General features: G+C 38.3%; 1 protein-coding gene across 4 annotated transcripts in view; it reads left to right on the forward strand.

The window, feature by feature from the left end:
- Positions 1 to 17236, forward strand: part of Far2 (fatty acyl-CoA reductase 2) — a 174004-nt gene that overhangs the window by 49990 nt on the left and 106778 nt on the right. The window lies entirely within an intron of this gene.

Here is a 17236-nt window from a genome sequence, read left to right on the forward strand (position 1 = left end):
AAGTCACGAACATTTTCCCTTATAGTTTCTTCTTAAAGTTTTCTAGTTTTAGTCTTTCATATTTAGATTTATAGATCCTTTCAAGTTATTTTTATGTGTGGAAATGAAGAGTTGAAGTTAATTTTTTTTTTTTTTTGGTACCGGGGATCAAACTCAGGACCTTGTGCTTGCTAGGCAGGCGCTGGAACCACTGAGCTAAATCTCCAGCCCTGAAGTTAATTTTTTACATACAGATAACAGGAGTTCTAGTACCCTTTGCTGAAAACATTATCTTTTCCTCTCCTCTTGAGTTTATGTTCTATAAAATGTTAATCCTAAATAATGTTTCAAAACTCAGTGGGCCATATATGTGTGGTTATATTTCTAGCTTCTCTGTTTATTCCACTGATCTATATCACTTTTCTTATGCCAACATTGCCTTGATTACTGTAGCTTTAGAGGAAGTCTTAAAATTAGGTAATAATTGTCTTCCGACACTATTTTTTTTCTTTTTACTTTTCTTTTTTTAGGTCCTTTGTACTCTTACATAACTTTTAATTTTCAATATCCAATTCTTCATTTATAGCAAGTATACATAGACCTGAATTTTTATATATATATTTTTTTCTAGTCCTGCTAAATTCAAATACAAGTTCTAGGGACTCCTAGAGATTTCTTAGTATTTCCTCTGTAAATGATCATTTCATCTACATATAAAGATTTTACTTCTAACTTGCCAATTCTATTCTAATTGTGTCTTTTCATTGCCAGACTATTATGGTTTGGGCCTATGTTTCAAAGTTTAATGGACAGATGAAGAGTAGGCATATCTGCCCTTGTTCCCCACCTTAGGGAGAAAACATTGTATCTTTTCCATTCATATAAGGCATTTTTGCTGGAAGTATGGAGTACATGTCTTTGATCTGTTCAGAAGATTCTGTTCTACTTCTAGTCTTCTGATAGCTTTTACCATGAACAGCTGTAGAATTTAGTCCAATAATTTTTCTGCTACTGCTGATAGGATCATATGGCTTTTTCCTTTCCTCTGTTAAAATGATGACTTATGGGGGTGGATCTTCCAATGCTCAACCAACACTGCCATACCTATAATAAAACCACTTACTGCATACTGCCAGATCTAACTTCTAATAGTTTGTTTTCTTAAAGAAATTTTTATGTATGTTTATACTTTTTTCTTCTATTATCTTTATCCAGTTTTAGTATTAGCACAATGTTGATATCCTAAAATGAGAGGAGAAGTGTTCCTTCTTTTTTCTGCTTTAAATGTTTGATATAGTTCATCAGTTAAAATGCATATGAGCCTGTTGTTGTCATATAGGTAGGTTTTCAAGCTAGGAATATACTTTCTTTAATAGGTGCTATTCAAATTTTATATTTCTTCCTGAGTCAATTTCAATAATTTGTCTTCCAAAGTACTTCATAGAAATTTTCAAATTTATTCCAAACAAGATTTTTGTAATATGTGTTCTATATCCTTTTAAATTCTCTGAAATCTGTGGTAATATCCTCTAAATCTTAATAGTGCAATTTTCAAAAAATGTATAATTGCTATTGTGTAATAGGAAGAAAAGACCTAAAGGAGTAGGGTAGTCGGAGGGGTAGGGGAAAGGGAAAAGAAAAAATATGAGAAAAGGACAAAATGGAAACAAAGTCTTTGTAAATAGGGAAGGTTGGAGGGGGTGAAGGGAATCAGGGGAATGGGTAAAAAATAAGAGCCAAGATATTTCACATAAAGCTACAGATCTGAATGATGAATGAAACTGTTTTGTACCTAAAATGTACCAGTAAACTTAATAGGATAAAAAGAAATCTGTTGTTCAATTTCCATGTGTTTATGAAATTCTTGCTGTTTCTTTTGCTATTGATCTCCAATTTCATGGCACTATGGTCTGGTAATATACAGGGCATAACATCAATTCCTTTGCACTTACTTAAACATGTTCTATAAGCGAGTATGTGGTCTGTTTTGGAGAATGACCCATGTGCAGCTGAAAACAATGTGTATTCTGATGTTTGTGGGGTGAAACACTCTGTAAACATCTGTTGAGTTCATTTTTTCTGGAGTTTTATTGAGTTCTAGTATTTCATCATTTATTTTTTGTCTAGTTCATCTATCTGTTTGTGACAGTGGGGTATTAATGTCCCCCATTACTATTGTATTAGTGCTTATATGATTTTTTTATGTCCATTAGTATTTGTTTTATATAGCTGGGCACACTACGGTTTAGGGCATATATATGTGTGACTGTCATCTCTTCCTCTTGGATTGTTTCCTTTACAAGGATGTAGTATCCTTCTTTGTCTCTCTTAAACATTTTTGGTTTAAAATCCAGTTGATCTGCAAAGAGGATAGCTACTTCTGCTTTTTTTTCGTGTTCCTGTGGCCTGGAGTATTATTTTCCACCCTTTAACTTTCAGTCTATGAGTTTCTTTTTGAATTAAATGTGTTCTTTCTAGGCAGCATATTGCTGAATCTTGCTTTTTCACTCATTCTACCAGTCTATTTCTTTTGATTGATGAGTTGAGACCATTAACATCGATGGTTATAACTGATATATATTGAATCATCACTGTCATGACTTTTTCTTTTTGTTGGATTCTCCCCCTTTGCATTTAATTTCCTGTCTTGCCTAATGGATTCATTCTGCTGGGCTTCTTGGGGTTGTGATCCTCATTGTATTTTCCTAGGATATTGTCTAAAAGTTTTTGGAGTGTTGGTTTGTTACTCATGAAGTTCCTAAGGTGCTCTTTATCATGAACGTATCTTATTTCTCCATCAATTTTGAAAGATAGTTTTGAAGGGTACATCAATCTGGGCTGGAGGCTGTTTTCCTTTAGGGCTTGTAATATGTCACTCCAAGCTCTTCTTGTCTTGAGGATTTGTGTTGAGAAGTCTGCTGTGATTCTGCTGGGCTTTCCTTTGTATGTGATTTGTTTTTTTTCTCTAATTGCTTGTAGAATTTTGTTCCTCTGTTGGGTTTCTGGAATCTTAACTATTATATGCCTATGTGTAGATTTACTTTGATCATGGTTAGTTGGAGTCCTCTATGCTTCCTTTATCTGTATGTTAAGTTCTTTTCCCCTGCTTGGGAAGTTTTCTGCCATCACTTCTGTGAACAGTTTTTTTATGTCATCTGCACTCTCTCCTGTACTTTGAGTCCCATCAGTCTTATGTTATTCTTCTTTACATCAATTAGCAGTTGCTGGATTGATTTCTCATGGCCCCTTGCTATTTTACAGAAATTTTTCTTTTCCTGGTCACTAATTGCAATCTTATCTTCTATATCTGAAATTCTGCCCTCACATTGGCTCATTCTGCTGGGTAAACTTTCAGTGGAGTTTTTAATCTGCTGGAAATCTATTTGCATCTGTTTTATGGTTCCATTTGTTTCCTAGGTTGGGATTCCGTCATGTTCCTCAGCTCCTTTAATTTTTTATCTGTGTCCTCTCTGGATTTATTAATCATGTCTTGCACTATGGGCACAATCTCTACTGTTGTCTGAGAAATTATTTCCTCTTTCATTTTTTCTAGATCCTCTTTTGTTGCCAGTTCAGGGAGTCCAGGTGGTTGAGTATCAGATTGTTCCATCTTCTTTGCCTTTGGGGTTGCTTTAGGTTATCTGCAAGTCTGTTTTGTTTATGTGTCTTCTTATTGCAATACGGAGGGTGTGCTCTGGTCCTTGGTGCTATGTGCAGTGGTACGACAGCCAAAAAGGCTTACCTCCTAGGCACTTCAGGGGCTCTGATTCTCAGTATTCTTAACTTAACGTCTTTAAAATCAACAAGACAGATTTTAAAGTGGATTATTTCTAAATATCGGTGGTTTACATCATGAAAAAGGGCAGTCATATCTTCTTGTACGATAAGTTTTAAGGAAAAGGCATCCAGAATCTTGCTGGGTTTTAGCAACTTTATGCCCTTAAAGTAGATTACAATAGTCTCCTCTAACATATGTATATTTGTGTGTGTGCCTTTCCTCTCAATCAAAATAGAGGGTTGTGCACAATGAACATAGAATATGCCTGCTTTGTCTAAATTTTCTGGATGGATTTTCTATAAAGATCCAGATTATAAATACTTTAGGCTTTGCCAATCCAGTGTTCTCTGCCACAACTGTTTAGCTGTGTCACAAAAGCAGCCAAGACAGTATCTAAATGAATGAGCCAGTCACACTTCATCTGCAGAAGTGGACTGTGGGCTGGCTTTGGCCCATGGCACTTTGGCACTTTGTTGGCCCTTGTCCTGAATATTCCAGAGTTACCTACTTGACATTGTATAAATGGCTGCCAAATCTCCCATTATGATTCTGGCATAATATTGAGTTGTTATACTGACCTTTGACTACAACGAAAACAAGTCCAGCATTTACTAATTCTTGTCTATGAAACTGTATTTGTTATCTTTCTAGTTCTGGTTAGTGTATTATATAGTCATTTATACTTCTGCTTTAAAAGTAGTTGTAATTTAATAGATCCATAAAACTTCACCTTCAGCTTTAGGCTACTTTAGGTAAGCTTCTGGCTTTTGGCTCTTATTTTTTATGTATTTCCCTCTTATGTTCATTTGCCTAGTGGTAAACACTCCTAAATTTTTCCCACAGTGTAAAAACAGTCTTCCAATTCACTGGGGAGAATTTGTGACAAATGTTTCCCCATGAAAATGTAATTTCCTTACATTTATAATACATTTTCCTTACATTTATAATAATTTATAATGCAGCACACTAAACCATACAACTGCAAGATTCCATGTGGTCGATGTTGTCATTGAAACAGCTAGACCAGTTTGAAGAGTTTTTCTTTCAGTGACAGAAGTTGAATATGTTTTGTAAATACTAATATGTGTAAATACACCAAAAAATAGAAGCAACATAATAACCCAAACTTCTAAATGGCAGACAAGCCTAGAGCTACTGCAGGACTGTTTTTCTGATGTTGTTATGCCCTACTCTGTGTTGATTCCTGTGGAAGTTAAGTGGCCAAGCTGTGATTGTTATGGAAGTTGTAACTGAAATCTGACCTTTTCTACATTTACATTATCAGCCATAACATTGCCTTCACAGGCTGTTGCATACCTGGTGTTGCGAGTTTGTTTTAGGCTTTGAGAGGGAGTAACTTAAACTAAAGATTGTTTGGGAAAGTGATAGCAGAAAGCTTCATCCCTTTCAAAAACTTATACACTCCTACCGTGGAATTAGCTTGTAAGCCTGCTTTTAAGGGTAGGTAACATATTCTCATATAAAGATTACTGCCAAGGGCCAGGGACTTAACTCAGTGGCACCATGCCTGCCTTGCAAGGTCCAGAGTTCAATCCCTGGCACCGAAAAAAAAAGATCATTGCCCCTTTAAAGTAAATAGTGGATTCTTTATCAGAAAGTCAGTTGCCTATTTGTGTTGGTCTATTAGAACTTTGGCTAGGGCCTCTATGCAGATACAATTTCCTGTGGCTTTCAGAAAACAGGAGAAGAGCACAGGCCCAGTGAGTGAGAAATCACCATCATTAGTTCTTCATTGACCCTCTGGCCTTGTCCACCACCTCAGATTTAAAAATAAGTGAAAAATACACTATAATGACTATTTCTCTTTATTGTTCTCCTCTATTCCTCCAGAAATGAAATTAAATTGTCCTTTTGATTCTGCAAATTTGAATATTCTGAGTAAAACTAAACTATCAAGCTTATGACGCCCTTACAAGGTTTCAGAGTACTAAAACCCAGAGTACTCAAGGAGAGGAACTTGGCCAACAATAAGGTTAATATTGGTTAAGCACCTCTTGTGTGCTGACAACTATGATGGATGCCTTATGCAATTTGCTTTAATCCTGAATAGTCTTCATGTGACAGATAATGGTAACTAGCTTTCCCAATCTCACGGTATTCAGAGCCAGTATTTGGACCTACTTTTGGGTAATTGTAAAACCTCTACAGTCTTTAGATATAGTATCATCTTTGTGTTTTTATGTTTCCTGCTTAGCAAATAATATTTTACATATTTATCAAATAGCTCAACATTTCTACAAAATATTACATTGCTGCATGAAATACAAACATCAATTAGTATATCTAAATTTATGTAACGGGTGAAGTTCATTAATTGAGCAGCAATTTTTGCAATAGTTAATGAAATGACATTCTAGTCAGCATAAATTAAAATGAAAGAGAAAATGGAAAGTGAGAGAAAGTCAAAACAAATACCTTGTTTCTTTATTAACACTTTTCTCATTTTTATACAAATGTGTGTTGGGTTCTGCATTGAAAATACCAAGAGATTTCTTTTGGGTTCCTATGAAGGTAGCTAGAAAGGTGCCTCTTTGAAGCAAAGACCAAGGGCTCACCAGACGTTGAACCTACTGGTACCTTGCTCTTGGACTTCCAAGCCCCAGAACTGAGAGCATTAATTTATATTGCTTATACATTTGAAAAAGAAAGTGTTCTTTTTCAGTTCACAAAACAGTTAATATTCTTATACTTCTAGCTATGCAGATTTTTCACCCGTAGCATTTATAGCAGAGGATCAGTTGAGCTTTCAGTACTTGTTCTTTTAAAAGCCTTTATTTTTTAGAGAAGTTTTAGGTTCATAAAATTGAGTGGAAAGTACACCAAGTTGCCAGATTGGCTCTAATGCTCATGCATGCATGACTTCTCCCAGTGTCAATATCCTGCTGCAGTGAGGGACACCTGCTGGAGTGTTGCCCCTCCACCAACACATTCATGCCACCTTTTCAGATTGATGTCTTTCATTTAGTGAGTCTGGTGAATTCCCTCCATGTCAGCTGCTTTATTGTAGTGTTGAGCTATATCCCATTGTTCAGGTGCACCAGTTTATCTGTTCTCCTGCTGACGGCTTTCATGGTTGCCTTCACATCTTGTCAGTTATGAGTAAAGCTGCTCTAAGCATTTGTGTGAAGTTTCTGTGTGGATACAGGTTTCTAACTCTGTTGAGTAACTACCAAGGCACGTGATTGCCAATCGTAGAGTAAGAGTATGTCTAATTTTGTAAGAAACCACCAAACTGTCCTTCATTGTGCTCTACCATTGAGCATCACCACCAGCAATGAGTGGGAATTCCTGTTGCCCCACCGCAGCACCACCATTGAGTGAGTCTGAGCTCTGGATCTGAACCATTTCATGGGTGGCTAACACAGCATTTTAAAGCACACTAAAGTGTTTCAATAGACAGCATCATGCAGCCCGGGTACTCTGGGTTGTAATAAGAAGCTTGCATGTTTTTTTCCCCCTCACTCCCTTCATGTAGGTTAATTATTGCCCTATGCAGGTATTTGAATTTGCTTCCCCTCTAATGTACAACTGTTCCTTCAAATGGTGTATTATTTCTTAGAGAAACAGAACGATGTTTCGCTATGGTAAATAGAAGTAAAAAGTGAAAGCCTTTGCTAGTAGCTCATTGCAAGGGTTACCAGCTCCAAGGACGAGTCTTCAGCTTCTCAGGTTCTGAATTCAATCTTGCCATCAGTTTAGCACTGGTTAGATTTGATGGAAAGGAGGCTCAGTATACAAACTTATGAAAAAATGCTTTTTAAAGTACAATCCCATTTTATTAAGTTTTACTAGTTACAGAATTCTCACCAGGTGCTAAAATGATTGTGTCTTCATCCGAAGGACCCTCCTTCCAGTATCATTTGCACTGTGTGTTGTGGCCAACTCTGAAGTGAGAATGGACCTCCACACAAAATTTGGTTCAGATTTATAGGCTTATGATGCCACAGCATAGCTAGAGGACTGGAAGTTTATTACTCCTCTACTGAGGCTTTCTGGGAGAGCACAAGGGACTTCTTGAGCTGACCTGAGAAGGTTTTGAAAGTGCTGTGAAAGGAAGGAAGGAGGATGGCCTAGGTTCTTGGCAGTGGTTCAGGGATGGGGCTTGGGAGAAGGTTGTGGTGCATGATTTGAACCTACTGCAAGTGACATAGAGAGAGCACCTGGCCTCTCCTACCATTCTGCCCTGATACAGGGAAGAAGGGGAAGCAGAGGGCAAGGCTTACAAGATGTCTGCAATCAAACATTGCAGCGTGGAGCCATACCATTACATTGGGTCTTCAGGTTTATTTAAAAAAAAAGATGATTTCATTAATACAGAATAGAGGTAAAGTGCAGCAAATGTTTTTGAAATGGTTCCTACATTAGGTACACTAATGCTATTAAGTGAAATCTCTGTCACACTTAACTAGCTTCTCTGGTCCAGAATACCATGATTTGGCATGTCTCCCTTTTTTTGTTTGTTACCAGGAATCGAACTCAGGACCTTGCTCTTGTGAGGCAGGTGCGGTGCCACTGAGCTAAATCCCTGGCTCTGTATCTCCCTTTTGAACACTGTTAAGAAAGAAAGAAAATGAACTGTAAATTTTCTTGGTCTACCTCTGTTCATGAGGCTTTTTCTTCAAAATACTTGGTCACACTAGAGACTTCAGTATATTGTTTGATCCAGTCTTGGTTGCACTTTATCTTGCGAATCAACACATCATTTTAGGTGATTTCTTCAGGTCAGTAAATCTTATCCAATTGGGGTATAACGAGGCAATCTTTCACAGAATGCTCTAAGTTAACTGTACTCTTCACCCATATATAACCACTTGCAATTTTCTAATAAACCAGTGATAGTGAATCTTCATCCTATTACTTATACGTCTCACCCTGCACATTACAGAAGTTTTTTAATTTTAATTTTTATTAGTACATGTTTGTGATGAGTAATGATTGCATTTGGGGAGTTGGTACATGTACACAACACATCTTAATTCTTTTTGTGTCCCTTTCTCTCCCCTCCCCTCAATCTTTTGGTGCCCTCCTATTTGCAGAAGGCCCCTCTCAGGAAAATAATGTGCATGTTGTGGAATATAGAGTAGAGCAGAGAAAAATTTTAAAAACAACTGCTGTATTTGATACATGAAGAATAAAGCAGCACAGTTGGGATCAGTTCACAATGGCTATATCCAACTGTTCTGTATCTCTGCTGAGAACAGAACAAAAAAATATACTGAAAGAAAAGCAGAAAAAATTTAGAATACACTTGAAAAACATCTGCAAATCAGCAAGGAAGATCCGGAGAAAAATCTTTTCTTAAAAGGCCTCTTTTAAACTGTTTATTTTTAAATCTGCTTGTAAGTAGAACAAAGTAGATTCTGTGGCTCCATCTGTCTAAGCAAGTGGTTCTTAATCTGTTGGCACTCATAGATCTACCTGAGAATTAATGAAAATGTAGGTGAAGAGGGTTCACATAAAGTGACATTTCTGCTTGGCCTCAAATATGTGTTAAGCTGTTCAGTACTAATGTTAGGCCGCTAGATGGGTAGAAAATTATTCCAGATGGCAGGAGTTCTTTCTCATAGGTCCAGTACTCACGAGGGTCATTTCTTGTTAGTGACTGGCTGTGTTCAGTTAGAATTTTCAGTTTATTTCTGAATCTGTCTTTACATCTCATTATTCAATTAATAATCCATTTATTTGAAATATTAGGTACACTGTCATATTTCTAGGGCTATGTGGAGAATAAAAAGGCTTCTTCACTAGAATTTACAAGCGTGAGAGATATAATAATAGCAACCTTTAATGTGTCCAGCACAGTACAAAGTTCTGTCTTGACCCTTGTCTTAGTTACCCTTCTCTAATTGCTGAGACAAAATACTCAACACCCGTGTTACACCCAGTGAGAGAGAACCAACCAGAGACCGATATTAAATCCACACAGGAGTTTATTACTAGCCGGGACCCGAGCAGAGCATCGGACTCGAGCATCGACTGGGGGGAGACAGACATGTTTTATACACCTTTGAGGCCAGCAGTTTCTAGGCCCCCCTATGGGATAGAACTAGTAAAGCAAGCAAAAGGTACAGAAGCAGAACATCCTGCTGTTAGAACATTTGTAAAACAATAGTTGATTAATTGTTGCTTCTAAGAGACTCTCTAAGGGGAGGAGGTTTCTAAGCTTCCTCCTTCTGAGTTCATCTAAAGGGCAGGCAGGTGGGTCAGGCAGCAATATGGAGTCTGTCTTGCTAACAAGGGTCCTTCAACCCGAAGTTAAAGGGGAAAGGATTTTTTTAGCTCACAGTTTGTAGAGGTTTCAGTCCATAATCAGCTGTCTTCAAGGCAGAGTGGCGCGTAGCAGGGGCAACAGTTCGTGGCCGACTGAATGTAACAAAGCAACAAAAGAATGGGAAGGGACCCTCAGCAGGGTCTTTCTGCCCATTTTTTCTTGTACAGACTACTTAAGACAGGTAGCCCTCGCACAGTGCTAGTCCCCTTAAGCCTAGCATTGCACCATGAATCAATTTCAGAAAAAGCCCCACCTGTGATTACATGAGCCTTTGGGGGGACAGCAAGACACAGCCACAACAATCCTCCACTGGATTTATCATATGAATATTAAATCCATTTCATTGATTATAAACTGAGGCTTAGAAAAGTTAAATAATTTCTAAGATTTTTATTAAGCACTTCCTGAATTGATAGAAGAAACAAGAACCAAAACATGTACTCAGTAAACTTTTAAACTAAACTTCTAAAAAATTTAATTACATTTCTAAATATCTATGTTTGAAATTTTAAAAATGCAGTTTGTAGACTTATGGTTTAATTTTATCCCAAACTAATAATACGGAGTGTTGACTTTTCCAAAACTCTTGATGATGATTTAAGAAATGAAGTGCCCCAATTGTAAGGTGCGTTGATCATGGCCACAAAACAAACATACCTTGGATATATGAACTTAAGAAAAAGCGAAATGTCAGAGTAATACAAGGAAACTTTAAAAACCAAAGGCTAATCTGCATAGTTTGTACACACAGAAAATGACTGGCATAGTTTAATAGTGACATTAAAGGTTCAAGGGTGATTGAGAAATATGGTGAGTGCTTAAATTTGTTTTAAAAATTATTACAGCAAAGACCAGTTACCATTAAAACCCCTCAAAATGTGACCCCCTGAACATACTTATCCCATCATACTTGTCACTTTCTGAAGCAGCTCTGGATATCCTCTTTTGTGAATGTCTTTAGTTGTACTGCTATGATTGCTTTGATGTCCTGAATCACTTCAAAACGTTCACCTTCAAGGTCATTTTGACTTTGGAGAAGAGTCAGAAGTTGCAGGGTGCCAAGTCCTGTGGATAAGGTGGTTGAGAACACACCACCATAATCTTTTTATGAGTCTGCCTTTCTGCTGGATGGAACTCGGCAGCAGCATTCACCGTATTTTTTTATCATACCTCCTTAGAGACATGAAGGACTTCCAGAACTGCTTCAGAAAGTGTCAAGAATGGTGCTATAAGTATTTGAAGTGTGGAAATTTGAGGGATATTAATAGAACTGTGTCTTTTACTGTAATATATTTTTTAAAATTTTAACATTCACCTTATATTTTGATCACACTTCATACACTAGCTTCCCCACCTCCACCTGCCATCTCACTTTCCATGATTTCAGTTACCCATGGACAATTGCAGTCTGAAAATTTTAAATGGAAAGTTCCAGAAAAAAATCAACTGTTAAGTTTTAAATTATGTGTGATTGTGAGTAGCAGAGTGAAGTTGTGCTCTGCCCCAGCTGGGATGCAAGTCTTCCCTTTTCCCTCATTTTCTCTCTTTGTCCAGCCTCCTGCCAGTAGTTGAGAAACAGATGGGTGGTCACACCATCACATCACGCGTGTTCAGTGACCTCCGTCTTTCACCACACTGTACCCCAACACACGAGCGCTGTGTCGTGGCAGACTGTCACAAGAAGGAAGGGTGATTACAGTACAAGAAGGTGTTGAAAGACAGAGACTGTATTCATGCACCTTTCATTACAGTACATTGTACAAATCATCCTATTTTATTATTCCTTATTGTTAATCTCTTACTGTGCATAATTTATAAGTTAAGCTTTGTCACAGGTATGTTTATGCAGGAAAAATCATGGTTTACATAGGGCTCGATATTGTCTATAGTTTCAGGCATCCACTGAGGTTCTTGGAGTGAATGCCCCCAGTAAGGAGGGTTCACTGTACTTCAGATAGAGGTGACATTCCTTCCTCTTTATTTATAGCTATAAACAGCCATGGTTTTCAAAATAACAAACTTTCTAAAGAGAAGAAAAGAGAGAAGAACATGCTTTGAGAGTTTCCTTTTATGCTTACTGTTTTGAAATAATTCTGTGTGGAGCCAATCTATTCACATTCTCTCCATTTAAATATCATAGCACCTTTCCTTTAGTATTTACTACTAATATCTGTAGTTTTGTCATAGAGGACAGAGGCTTTAAGCAGTATTAATGTTTTGTGGTGGGTTTTTTCCCCACTCTATAGATGTAAAAAAAACCTGAAGCATAAAAATGTTAGATGTCTGTGAAACACTGATGCAATCTACACTTCTACCTACAAGGGTAGGAAGAACAGCAGAGCGATTGTTAGATCTAGAGATACCGCATGTGTCACAGCTAGTATTTTCTTTCCTATTCCCACCTGTCATGATTACCCGGAGGCATTTGAAGGTTTTTTTCTCTCCTTTTTTCTTCTCTTTGGCCTATGCATTCATCTTTCTACTGGTCAGACATCTATTCTGAGTAAAGGCAAATTGTGACATACAAAGATAAAAATCATACTCCTGTTCTCAAGGCACTTAGCAGAGTGCAAAGGGAAAGACAGGTTTGGAAACTATGCAGTGTCCTCTGGTAGGTGCCCCGGAAGGTAAAGGCACATGACCTGCTCTGTGTGGTTCACCTGGGCCTGTTAAGGAAGCCAGAGGTAATGTAGGGAGAAGTGGTAGGAGTTGAAATAGAAAGGCGTGCAGGGACTTGCTCATACAGACCATTTTGTGTGCCATGTTGGGAACTCAGACTTTATCCTGAATGACATTAATTAGGTGTAAGATTTGGAGAAATGTCAGCAGAAGTGGAGCATGGTAATGCACACATGTTAGAAAGAGCCCGCTGGCAGCAGTATGGATTAGAATGGACTAGATTCATATAATGCATGGCCAGCTATTTTCAAAGGCATTGGGAGGTCCATGCACCTGCAGGAAGAACATGGCGGGGACATGCACAAAACAGGTTACAGGGGCAGAGTCTGCAAATTGCAGAGTCTTAATATTGATTCTATGTGAGGAATGAGGAAGGTAGAGTCAATTCTCACCTTTCTGGCCTCAGTGACCAGATGAATGGCAGTGGTGTTAATCGGAATTGGATTAACTCACTCAGGTCATTAACATGTTATGTTAGTGGTGCTACTGAACATCAGGCCAGGCTATGGAGAACGTGATTAGATACGAGACTATGGCTCAGGAGAGAAATCTGGGCTATGGACAATGGAACTGTTTCAGAACCATAAATGACATATGGGTGATAGTTGTTGAAGTCCTATGTATGAATAAGGTCATCAGAACTACACTGAAAATGAAAACAAAGTAGGTCCTGGATGGCACTAAAGGAGCCTTCTCAGGACTTGGAATGGGGCAGGGGTGCTCCATATGGTGCCCTTGTGTGATCAGAGAACACCTGACCTGCCACAGCTGAATGGATGTTATGATGAATTTATGATTGATTTATGACACCTACAATGTAAATGGTACTCAGAGGAGCTGAGCAGCACACAGCTTTCCTTCATCATGTCAAGAGACCAACAGTACAAAATTAGCTGAAAGGGACACTAAGAAGCAGCCAACCAGGCACATCAGAAAAAATAACCGAGTGCTATCATAGAAGTAAAGAAAGTTTCAAGACAGGAAGCGTGGTCCACACCACCAACTGTGGCTCAAACATTGTCTGAAAGTATTCAACAATCTAAAGTTGGATATTGTCTCCCCCTGAAAATGCTTTGTCCCCAGCTCCTGTCTTGCTTCATCCCTCTGCCCTCTTGCCCCAGCTTTATCCTCCTGTCTTTCTCTTCTCCTGGAGGGTTTTCTGTGCTCCTGTTTTGGATCTAGGTATACTCTATTTTAGTTTTTTTCATTCCCTGTACTGTTGACAGCCACATTATCTCCACTTGAACAGCACACACAGTCTATAGGCTTCCTGATAGGACTTCACAAAGCATGTCTGTTTCAACCACAGTTTTCACAGATTGCCGCTGCCCTCTTGATATGCACATGAGCATTCATTTATATCTGAACAAGGAACAAAAGGGAGTTGAGGTCTCCCTCAGACAACATCCTCTTTTGGGATAAGGAAAGTTTTATCAACTTGGCTTCAGACCATCATACTGAAATCATCTAGCTCTCTAACTTCTATTTTATCATCTGTGTGCAGATTGGAGTTAGGGGCATAAATACAAGAAGTCATATAATAGACTCACCAAAACACAAGAACTTTAGAGGTGATATGGTGGTACATACTCATAATTCCAGCACTCAGGAGTCTGAGGGAGGAGGATTGTGAGTTAGAGGCCAGCCTGGGCCACATAGCAAGATGCTGTCAGAGGAAGAGGGGAAGGGGGAAGGGAAGTGAAAGGGGAGGAGAGGGGGAAAGAACTTTCAAACACATTTAGGGCAGGACTTGTAATAATAAGATGACTTGGGTAACCACAATGCATAAAGGCATTACTCATCTATTTAACTGTGAATATTGACTTTGCTATCCCTGGGCAACTGTTGATTCCATTATTTCACTAACACTGCTCTGTCCAGTATGATAGCCACTAGATAACATTCAGATATTTAAAGTTAAAATTAATTAAAGTAAAAATAAAAATTCTATTCCCCCTTCACACTAGCCATATTTCAGGTGTACAACTACCACAGCGGCTGGTGGCTACTACACTGGGAAGATGTACCTTCATAGCAAATCTGGAGATCATAAAAGAAACAACCAATACTATTTTTCCAGAAGACAGATGCTATTTTGATCAAATTATACATGAGACACTGAGAATTTATGGAGACAAAGCAGTAAAGAAGTTTTTTTGTTGTTTTTTTGTTTGTTTGTTTTGCAGTACCGGAGATTGAACTGAGGACCTTGTGCTTACGAGGCAAGTGCAGCATCACTGAGCTAAATCCCCATCCCAGTACAAGAAGTTTTGCAGTTTGTTGTGAAGATAATTTCTGGAGAAAGAACAAATATTTGATAATTTGTATTCTATAGAGATGAGATGCAAAATTCATTTTGCCCGTTTTGGCCTCGAACTGTGGCTTTGGTTTGTGAGACACTCTAACAAGCCACAAGTCTCTTTTTTAAACACACACACACACACACACACACAGTGAAAATGAAGTAACTCTCCTAAGACAGTGTAACTTTTTGCCTGTATCATTTTTGCAGGAAAGCAGTCAGTATCACTCAATCTTTCCTCCTTTGCAAAGAATGACTTTTAGTGGAAAGATTTTCTTTGTTCTCTGGTTCACATGGGTGAATTACTCAAAAGAGAAAGGCTACTGTGAATTTTACATATCGAGAAGGGTCTAGACATTTATACTTATGCCCAAGAATGTCTCAGTCACTGCAGTTGTATTGAGTTTGATCATCCACTCTGAGGTTGCTGAAGCCATTTCATTTTGCACAGTGCTACTTTACCTGCATAAAAACTCTACATTTCAGTGTAGGAATAAAGGCTGCAGTCCTGTGGGGCATTTCTTAACCCCTACCACCACATGAATTGCAGAAAATTCTGACAAAATCTGTGAGAGGTAACACAGTTTTTCAGTAGGTTCCAAAATGGGAAGGTAGAGCATGATACTGTGATCAGTAACGTGGCCAACAAGACAGTAGTTTGTCTCTACCACCTAGACACTGCAGTAGATAAGAAACATGTCTGGGTGTCAACCAGAAATAAATTGGCTTTCCATGGGGCTGCAGGTTGTTAGCTCTCTCTCATCTCTCTTCCCTGGTGACCCCGCTGAGCCAAGCCAGGGCCAGCCTTCAGCAATGACCTAGCCCTTGCCCTCAGAGGGCTGACAGCAACCGTGTACCAAATGAACAGTGACCAAGTGCCATAAGGCTTATGAAGGGAATGTAACATGAATATGACAGAGAAGAAAGTGGGAACTCAATTTCTGTACCTAGTTTATTTAGCAAGACTTTCTATGGAGGTGGGATGTAAGCTGAGACCTAAAGGGTAACGTAGGAACTAGCTTTGAACAGCATGTTTTTGACACAGAGAGAGCAGCAGGGCTTTTACAAGATCCTTTTTTTCTTGACAGAAAATTTCTGATGATTTCTTAACAATGTTATAATAATTACAAATATTTATTATATTGCTTCGTGGAGAAATCTGAGAGTCTTGCTTGAAGTGTTCAGTAAAACCTACCTTTTTGGGAGTATCTATTCCTTTTGTTCTGTGAAAATCACCATGTACTTGCAATTGGTTGTGGTAGTAGAAATTTGTACATTTTACTATGTTCAGGAAATGTTGCTTGTTGATCCCCTGCTAGGCCTAAAACATTACAGAGATGTTCAAGGATTGTGGAGAGAGGTCTGTCAAGTAAGATTAAAATATTATTTGCTATGGTCTGCAAAGAACAGGTCTGGTAATTTCTGATATTCCAGATACATTATTTAAAAATTTGCTTTCTACCTACCTATTCTGCTGAAGAGAAGACACAAAATTCCCCCTTCATATATTTGTTGAATTATTAAATGAGAAAAATGAATGAAATGTAGATACTAAAATCTATTCACTATTTTAAGCTCTTGCTATTTTGGTAAATATGTGGTGCTACTGAAAACTGCAGAAGATTCATAACATGGGGGAAAGCTTCATATGATCCTAAATTGGAATGAAATAATAGTAGCAACCAAACGTGAAGAGTCTCCTATTGTGGGGAGGAATATGAAGCTTCAGTAAGGCCTGAAAGGGTCTCAGTATCTGCAGGCCTCAAAGTTGCAGAAGTCTCAGACTCTAGGAGGTAACCACTGTGTCACATAGCAGGAGGCTACAGATATCAAATGTTGAAATGTTAAAGGGATCCAGAACTTATTCTTGCTTTGACTTGTCTTTTTGAAAACAGCTGTTTTATTTTTAAGATTGTGACTACCAGATGTCCATTATGAAAAGCTTATGCTTTCCCCAAAATCAGTTTTCTCTGTTTTGGCTAGAGGCTAAACTGCATATCTCACTGCTAGCCATATCCTAGGAGCAGAGAAGCTTAATGAGGTTGCAGTTTCTTATGTTCAGCTTCACAGTCACTTACACCCAGGCTCTGAGCATCACCTTGAAAGGCATTCCAAGATTGTGTCCTCAGCCCACAGGAATGGTTCTGCCTCATCTGTTTGCCTGACTTTTAACCAGCAACTAAGGATCTGAGGTCCTTGCCCTTGT

This window comes from Heterocephalus glaber, unplaced genomic scaffold (genome assembly GCF_053883595.1).
Source record: "Heterocephalus glaber isolate CG9 unplaced genomic scaffold, H.glaber_assembly_v1.0 deba00001733, whole genome shotgun sequence".
NCBI lineage: Eukaryota > Metazoa > Chordata > Mammalia > Rodentia > Bathyergidae > Heterocephalus > Heterocephalus glaber.